Below are 8,326 nucleotides of genomic sequence, written 5' to 3'. Positions count from 1 at the left end.
CAAGCCCCAGACTTTTAATGAGTCCAACCTCATGGAGGTGGAGCCCGTCAGGAGGCATTATGGCCTGTGGGGATGCCCCTGGGCTTTGCACTGAGAAGCTTGGTTCACATCAAAGGTTTGCTGCCTCTAGCTCCTAATGCAACTCTTAACTTTCCCTAGCTCTGAATTCAGCACTGAGGAAATGGAGCTAATAGGACTACCTATCTTGTAGTTATGTGGAGGGAGAGGAAGGGCAAGATTAACTTGGAGAGTGCCTGGTGCATGACACTCCATAATGATAGTTGCCTTGTTTGTCTTGCAGCAGGTGTGTATAGCCCAGCATGATCACACGCTCTCATACTCCCCATGAGACTACGACACATGAGGAAACTCATTCACTCACACTCTCCATGCAAATATGAAACAGATGAGGAAACTCATTCACTCACACTCTGTGAGAATATGACACAGATGAGGAAACTCATTCATTCACACTCTCCATGCAAATATGACACAGATGAAGAAACTCATTCACTCACACTCTCCATGCAAATACGAAACAGATGAGGAAACTCATTCACTCACACTCTCCATGCAAATATGAAACAGATGAGGAAACTTATTCACTCACACTCTCCATGAGAATATGATACAGATGAGGAAACTCATTCACTCACGCTCTCCATGAAAATACAACACAGATGAGGAAACTCATTCACTCACACTGTCCATGAAAATACAGCACAGATGAGGAAACTCATTCACTCACACTCTCCATGCAAATACAGCACAGATGAGGAAACTCATTCACTCACACTCTCCATGAAAATACAGCACAGATGAGGAAACTCATTCACTCACACTGTCCATGAGAATACAACACAGATGAGGAAACTCATTCACTCACACTCTCCATGAGAATACAACACAGATGAGGAAACTCATTCACTCACACTCTCCATGAGAATACGACACAGATGAGGAAACTCATTCACTCACACACCCCGTGAGAATATGACACAGATGAGGAAACTCATTCACTCACACTCCCCGTGAGAATATGACACAGATGAGGAAACTCATTCACTCACACTCTCCATGCAAATATGAAACAGATGAGGAAACTCATTCACTCACAGTGTCCATGAGAATACAACACAGATGAGGAAACTCATTCACTCACACTCTCCATGCAAATACGAAACAGATGAGGAAACTCATTCACTCACACTCTCCATGCAAATACGAAACAGATGAGGAAACTCATTTACTCACACTTTTTGTGAGAATATGACACAGATGAGGAAACTCATTCACTCACACTCTCCATGCAAATACGAAACAGATGAGGAAACTCATTTACTCACACTTTTTGTGAGAATATGACACAGATGAGGAAACTCATTCACTCACACTCTCCATGCAAATACGAAACAGATGAGGAAACTCATTTACTCACACTTTTTGTGAGAATATGACACAGATGAGGAAACTCATTCACTCACACTCCCTGTGAGAATATGACACAGATGAGGAAATTCACTCACTCTCTGTGAGAATACGACACAGATGAGGAAACTCATTCAGAGAGGTTAAAGAATTCGCTCATGATCACACATAACTCCTCATCCAGTGCTCCCTCACACACGTGCCTGAGGGTTCCAGGGAATGGAAGGGGGTAGGGAAACCACAGGGTACCTGGATTCTTCAGGAAGCCAGAGAGGCCCTGTCCCAGGTGCCGCAATTGCTGAGCTGAACAGCAGAGCGTGTGGGTAAGTGCCCTGTGCACGCCTGGGTTTCCTCACATCCTGTCTGGGGCCAGGCCCTGCCTCTGGCTTTCAGGGGGTAGTTCTGGGCTTCAACTTCAGCAAGAGGAAGGCAGGCACTGTTTTGGGGGTCTGCTGGCAGGAGCTTCGTTGGCGCTCAGTCACACAGCTCCAGGACAGAGCACAGAGAGGAGGCAGCCGCTTTCCAGCTGGGCATTGTTTGCCACTTGCTAACCTCCCTGATGACGTGTGTATACAGAGAGAGGGCATGCCGCTCATTCTGAGCATTGAGGGTGACTTGACTTAACCCTGGAGTCCCACAGTGCTGGAGGTCACTGGGCCTCTACAGGGAAGGCATGTCTACCTATCCTTTCTGCAGAGCATGGGGGGTGCTTTTGTTATACCCACTGCACACAGGGAGAATGGGAGGCCTAGAGAGATGAAGTGATTTAACTGATAGCCAAGTTGGTAGAATTAGTAAGTGGAGGGGTCAGGATTCAAGCCCCAGGGGTGGAAGCGTCAGGCATGTGCGGATGCCCAGGGTGGTGACGGATCCCGCAGCCTCAGCCTCCCCAAACCCAGCTGCAGCCAACATTGACCAAACGCCAGCTCTGGCATCTTGCAGATGTGGTTAGGGCCATGGACCTGAAGATGGGGGTTAGCCTGGATCCTCCACGTGGGGCCCGACTAACCACCCACGTCCGTGGAAGTGAGAACTGTTCCTGCTTGTACTGGAGGCAGCCGTAACAGAAAAAGGCTCAGAGAAGGAAGACGTGAGAACTCGACGAGCTGGTGCTGGATGTGCAGATGGAGGAGGGGCCACCAGCCCAGGAACACAGGCAGCTTCTAGAAGCTGGAAAAGGCGAGGAAACTGATCCTCCCGGGAGCCTCCAGAAGGCACCAGTCCTGCCCACACCTTGGTTTCAACCCAGTGGGGCCCGTGCCAGACCTCTGACCTCGGACTGGAGGAGAAGAAATATGTACTCTCGGAAGCCTCTCAGTTTGCAGTCATTTGTCACAGTAGCCCCAGGAACCCCATATCCCGGGCACCTTCACCCTGGTCACAAAGCAAGGATTTTCCCTGCTCACAGGGAGCAGCCCTCAGGAGGTCTGCAGCACGCAGAGAAGCAGCAAGGCGGGGCCTGGGGCCCTGGTGGCACCTCGTTGCTTTTCTTGAGTGGAGCAAGGGTGGGGCTCTTTCCTGGGGAGCTTCTGGTGATGCTTTATGGGGCTACAGGGGGCAGAGGGGCAGCCAGATGGTGGCAAAGGTAGTGATCGGGGCTTCTAGAGGGCCAGGTGTGTGAGGCTAGAGCCTGTGGGGTGGCGGGGAGCTGGCCTCTGGGCAGGGGTGGCCTGGCCTGCTCCAGTGGGGTCTGAACATGTGGACAGAGCCCCCACTCCACACCAGGTCCTGTGCTCAGAGCTGTGGCAGGCAGAGGTGGCCTTGAGAGGGCCATGGAAATGCTGCTGAGTGCTCTCCCTACCTGGACCTCTCTGGAGCTTGTCTCTCCCCAATCCTGTAAGTCCCAAGGTTTCCCACACCCACTGGGCAAGGTCTGCATCTTGGCTTGGCAGGGGTCCCCTGGGTGACCTGCCCTCCTCCCCTGCCTGCCCTCCATGTCATTCTTAGTATTAACAGAGGACACATCAAGCTCTATCCTGAGGACTCTGTACACATCATCTCATCCATCCACACAGCCACCTGGTCAAGAGGATTCTGTGATTTTTCTGCACATTTTATAAATAAGGAAACTGAAGTGTGAAGAGGTGCGTGACTCTCTCATAGACACAAACTGTGAGTGTTGGGGCCAGGGTCTGACCCTACGCAATGTGTCCGAAGAGCCCCAAGGACTTAATTACTAAACCACATCCTGGATGCTCTGGCCACCTGGGGGGCTTCAGGCCTGGGAGGTGACATTCTGGTGTGTTTTCCCAGCCGATGTTCACACACTTCCCTGCCTGGAACCTACTGTGTGCCCTTTGCTCCTATGAAAGCCTCCTGAGCTGAGAGCCTGGGCCTCGCCTCCTCTTGGCACCACAGCCCTCACTCCACCACGGCCCCCATTCCACCACGGCCCCCACTCCGCCACGGCCTTCACTCCGCCACAGCCCTCACTCCGCCACGGCCCTCACTGCGCCAGGGCCCCCACTCCGCCACGGCCCCCACTCCGCCAGGACCCCCACTCCGCCACGGCCTTCACTCCGCCACGGCCCCCACTCTGCCACGGCTCCCACTGCGCCACGGCCCTCACTGCGCCAGGGCCCCCACTCCGCCACGGCCCCCACTCCGCCACGGCCCTCACTCCGCCACAGCCCTCACTGCGCCACAGCCCGGGGCTCCTGGCACTGGCATAAATGTGGATGTGAGGTCAAGGACCATTATTCACTCACCACAATGTCCCCAGTGCCCAGCACAGGCCTGGCACTGCCTGCCGTCAGGGACTACTCGCTGAGCGAGGTGTATGTGGACTCAACACTGGGTGCCGTGCAGGAGCCCAGAAAACCCTGCTCAACACTGTGAATTGAACACCCTCGTTCCCACAGGCTCTAGAGATAAGGAAGAGATCAAACCAAAGAGAATAGGAGCCGGACTGTGGCCTTGAAGCTTGGGAGGCAAGAAGACATGTTGCGGAGTGGAAAGGGCTTAGAGACAGAGAGCAGAGCCCAAGCCCATGGTGAGGGCATCCACAGGGCAACTGGTTTGCACTATAGAACCCCAGAAAGGCTCGGCCTGGAGGCACCGGGGACCTCTGAGGGTGGGGTGAATTGCGGTTTTCTGAATGTCTTCCTCAGCAAGCACCTGTCTCCTACCCCTGCAGAAGGTGGGAGGTTTATTTCCCAGGGATTGTGCCAGAGGCTGCAGGGACCAGGACCCCAGGAAGACCCAGCATCAGGCAGCCAAATGAGGACAGGTCATACCCACCCTGCTCACACCCAGGGAAGGTTAAAGGCCCCTCACTGGGAAACTGACCAGCTGGAGAGAAAAGACCCAGGTTCTGACACTTGGAGGTCCCTCAAGATACTGCTCCATCAGCCGGGTAGAGGGGCTCATGCCTGTAATCCCAGCACTTTGGGATTCCAAGGTGGGTGGATTACTTGAGGCCAGGAGTTTGAGACCAGCCTGGCCAACACAGTGAAATCCTGTCCCTGCTAAAAATACAAAAATTAGGTATGGTGGCACACACCTGAAATGCCAGCTACTCGGGAGGCTGAGAAGCAGGAGAATCTCTTGAGCATGGGAGGTGGAGGTTGCAATGAGCTGAGATCATGCCACTGCACTCCAGCCTGGGCGACAGAGTGAGACTCTGTCTCAAAAAAAAAAAAAGTACTCCTCCACCAAAGCATCCAACTGGAAGCTCACAGTTTGATGTGCATCTCCACTCTGCCACATGCACACAGAGATTCCAGGCAGCTGCTGAGATAGAAGCAGGCAGTCCAGGAACGCCAGACCCTCGTGGACAGCCCTGCTCTGGAAAAGACCAAGATGAAAACAAGAAAACAAGCAAAGAGGAAAGAAAAGAAGCTGCCGCCTCAGCTACAGCGCCAAGTGGAATACAGTTTTCAAAATTGTGACGATGGATATCTGCATAGAGATAAGAGAATATGGAAAACAGCCAAGGAAACACTCGGAGACTCTTAGGGAACCATGGGAATTAGAAGCGTGATTGCAAAAATAAAGACCTCTGCAAAGATTGGAAGAGAGGGTTGAGGAAATTTCTCAGGAAGTAGAACAAAAAAGTCAAAGAGAATCCCAAAGAAAATAGGTGAGGAAAGAGATAACCTTAGCGGAGCGTGGTGGCGCACACCTGCAATCCCAGCATTTTGGGAGGCCAGGGAGGGCTGATCACTTGATGTCAGGAGTTCAAGACCAAGCTTGTCTCTCCTTAAACCCATCTCTACTAAAAAAACAAAAATTATCCAGGCGTGGTGGTGCGTGCCTGTAGTCCCAGCTACTCTGGAGGCTAAGGCAGGAAAATTGTTTGAACCAAGGAGGTGGAGTTTGTAGTGAGCCGAGATCGTGCCACTGCACTCCAGCCTGAGCGACAGAGTGAGACTCCATCTCAAAAACAACAACAAAAAACTAAACAAAGCTAAGCTCCTCCAAGATGCCTCAGCATGCAGATAGGAGGAGTTCAGCAAAGAAAATGGAGGAAAGAAAATAATTCAAAAATTTTCTAACCTGAAGAATCAATGTTTACAGATTAAAAGAGACTACAGTGTCCGGCACGATGGCAGAAAGCTTACCCACTTCAAGGGCTGTCCTTGAGGAATCAGAACTCAGGGAGCCTGAGAATATTGTAAACGATGGCTTAGGAGAATCAGAATACATCTTCAGGCTTCCAAGCAGCAGTAAGGGAAGGCAGGAAATAGGGAGCGCTGCTTTCAGACTCTAAGAAGAAATTCTCAAACCGTGAATGCTAGCTATGCCCCTTCAAACTATTAATTACACTTGAGAGGGAAACGAAGACTTTTTACCCATGCAGGTTTTGCACCCATTAGCTGTTGCTGTGTAATAAAACACCCCAGAGATTAGTATCTTTGAAAAAGGAGCAAACATTGACTATTTCTAACAATTCCGTGCACAGGATGGGAGGCAGGGCTGAGGGTGAGTGTTTTGGAGCAGCCTCACTCACAGGTTCGCTGGTTGGCTCAGGGCAACAGAGATGCCATCAGCAGTCACCCCTCTCACCCAGTGGGCTCTCCCGGGCCAGCCCTGTGATTGCCCCAGTATTACCAGAATGGGGTCTCAATCCAGACCCAAGAGAGGGTTTTTGGATCTTACACAAGAAAGACTTTGGGGCAAGTCCACAAAGTAAAGTGAAAGCAAGTCTATTAAGACAGTGAAGCAGGAAAGAATGGCTACTCTGTCAGGGCGGTCCCAAAAGCAAGAGGAGGAACTCCTGTGCCTTAGGTACAGAGCCGTTTATATATATACGTAAGACAACAGGGTCAGGCGTGGTGGCTCAAGTTTGTAATCCCAGCACTTTGGGAGGCCGAGGCAGGTGGATCATGAGGTCAACAGATCAAGACCATCCTGGTCAACATGGTGAAACCCCGTCTCTACTAAAAATACAAAAAATTAGCTGGGCATGGTGGCACGTGCCTGTAATCCCAGCTACTCGGGAGGCTGAGGAAGGAGAATTGCCTGAACCCAGGAGGCGGAGGTTGCGGTGAGCCAAGATCGCGCCATTGCACTCCAGCCTGGGTAACAAGAGCGAAACTCCGTCTCAAAAAAAAAGGCAACAAAGCTCAAAACATCCTGGGCAGATATGCTCTGCTACCGGGGCTGGTGATAAAGGATTGTTCATCTTTGTGCAACTACTGTCTTCTGCAAGAATCTTTAAAGCAAAACTTTTTTTTTTTGAAACAGAGTCTTGCTCTGTCACCCAGGCTGGAGTGCAGTGGCATGATCTCCACTCACTGCAACCTCCACCTCCTGGGTTCAAGCGATTCTCCTGCCTCAGCCTCCCAAGTAGCTGGGATTACAGGCGCCTACCACCACATCTTGCTAATTCTTTGTATTTTTAGTAGAGACGGGTTTCACCATGTTGGCCAGGCTGGTCTCAAACTTCTGACCTCAAGTGATCTGCCTACCTCAGCCTCCCAAAATGCTGGGATCACAGGTGCAAGCCACCAGGCCTGGCTGCAAAACTTACTATTAAACTAAGAATGCTTTTGTTCTTAAGGTATCAGGACATCAGGACATCTCCTGAGTCTGAGAAGTCCGGAGTCTGTTCAGTAAACGTTGTTAACTTGTTCCCTTATCTGTAAATCTACTGACTAAGCATGCCTAACTTCCTGGGAATGTAGCCCAGCAGGTCTCAGCCTCATTTTACCCAGCCCCTATTCAAGACGGAGTCACTCTGGCTCCAACCCCTCTGATACTGGAACTTCCAAGGTCAGTAAGATAAGTCCCAAGGCACACCTGCTTATCAGGTCTCTGCTTGTGTCACATTTACTGTCATCCCATGGGCCAAAACAAGTCACAGGACCAAGCCCAGGTCAACACGAGGGGAGATTACCCAAGGATATGAACTTATGGTGGGAACTTTTAATAAAACTGCCTCCCATTCATGTAAAGGCAGCTTCTCAGGAAGCACTGGAGGGTGTGCGCCACTAACATGAAACCAGGAAAGAAGGAAACATATGTGGTGGGGACTCCTGGTTGTCCCCAAAATCTGACCTTCCCTTCACACATGGCAATGGAGTTGTTATCTAGACACGGGATCGTCCCCCAGAGCCTATGTTTCCAGCCTCCCTGCAGCCAGGTGGGGCCAACAGAGAGGACATGGGAGTGTTCTGCTCCAGGCACTGCTGTAAGAAGGGAGAAGCCTGTCTTTCACCTGCCTTTCCATCCTAAATGCTGGCCAGACTGTAGACACAGTATTGGAAGTGTAACCACCCAAGGGGTTCACCTTGCCCACTGCCTCGACAGAGTTGATTTATCAAGACAGGGGAATTGCAATGGAGAAAGTAATTTATGCAGAGCCGGCTGTGCGGGAGACTGGAGTTTTATTATAACTCAAATCAGTCTCCCCAAGCATTCGGGTACCAGAGTGTTAATTTTAATTTTACGTATG

This window comes from Callithrix jacchus, chromosome 3 (assembly GCF_049354715.1).
Source record: "Callithrix jacchus isolate 240 chromosome 3, calJac240_pri, whole genome shotgun sequence".
Classification (NCBI taxonomy): domain Eukaryota; kingdom Metazoa; phylum Chordata; class Mammalia; order Primates; family Cebidae; genus Callithrix; species Callithrix jacchus.
Note: the sequence above shows the minus strand (reverse complement) of the source record.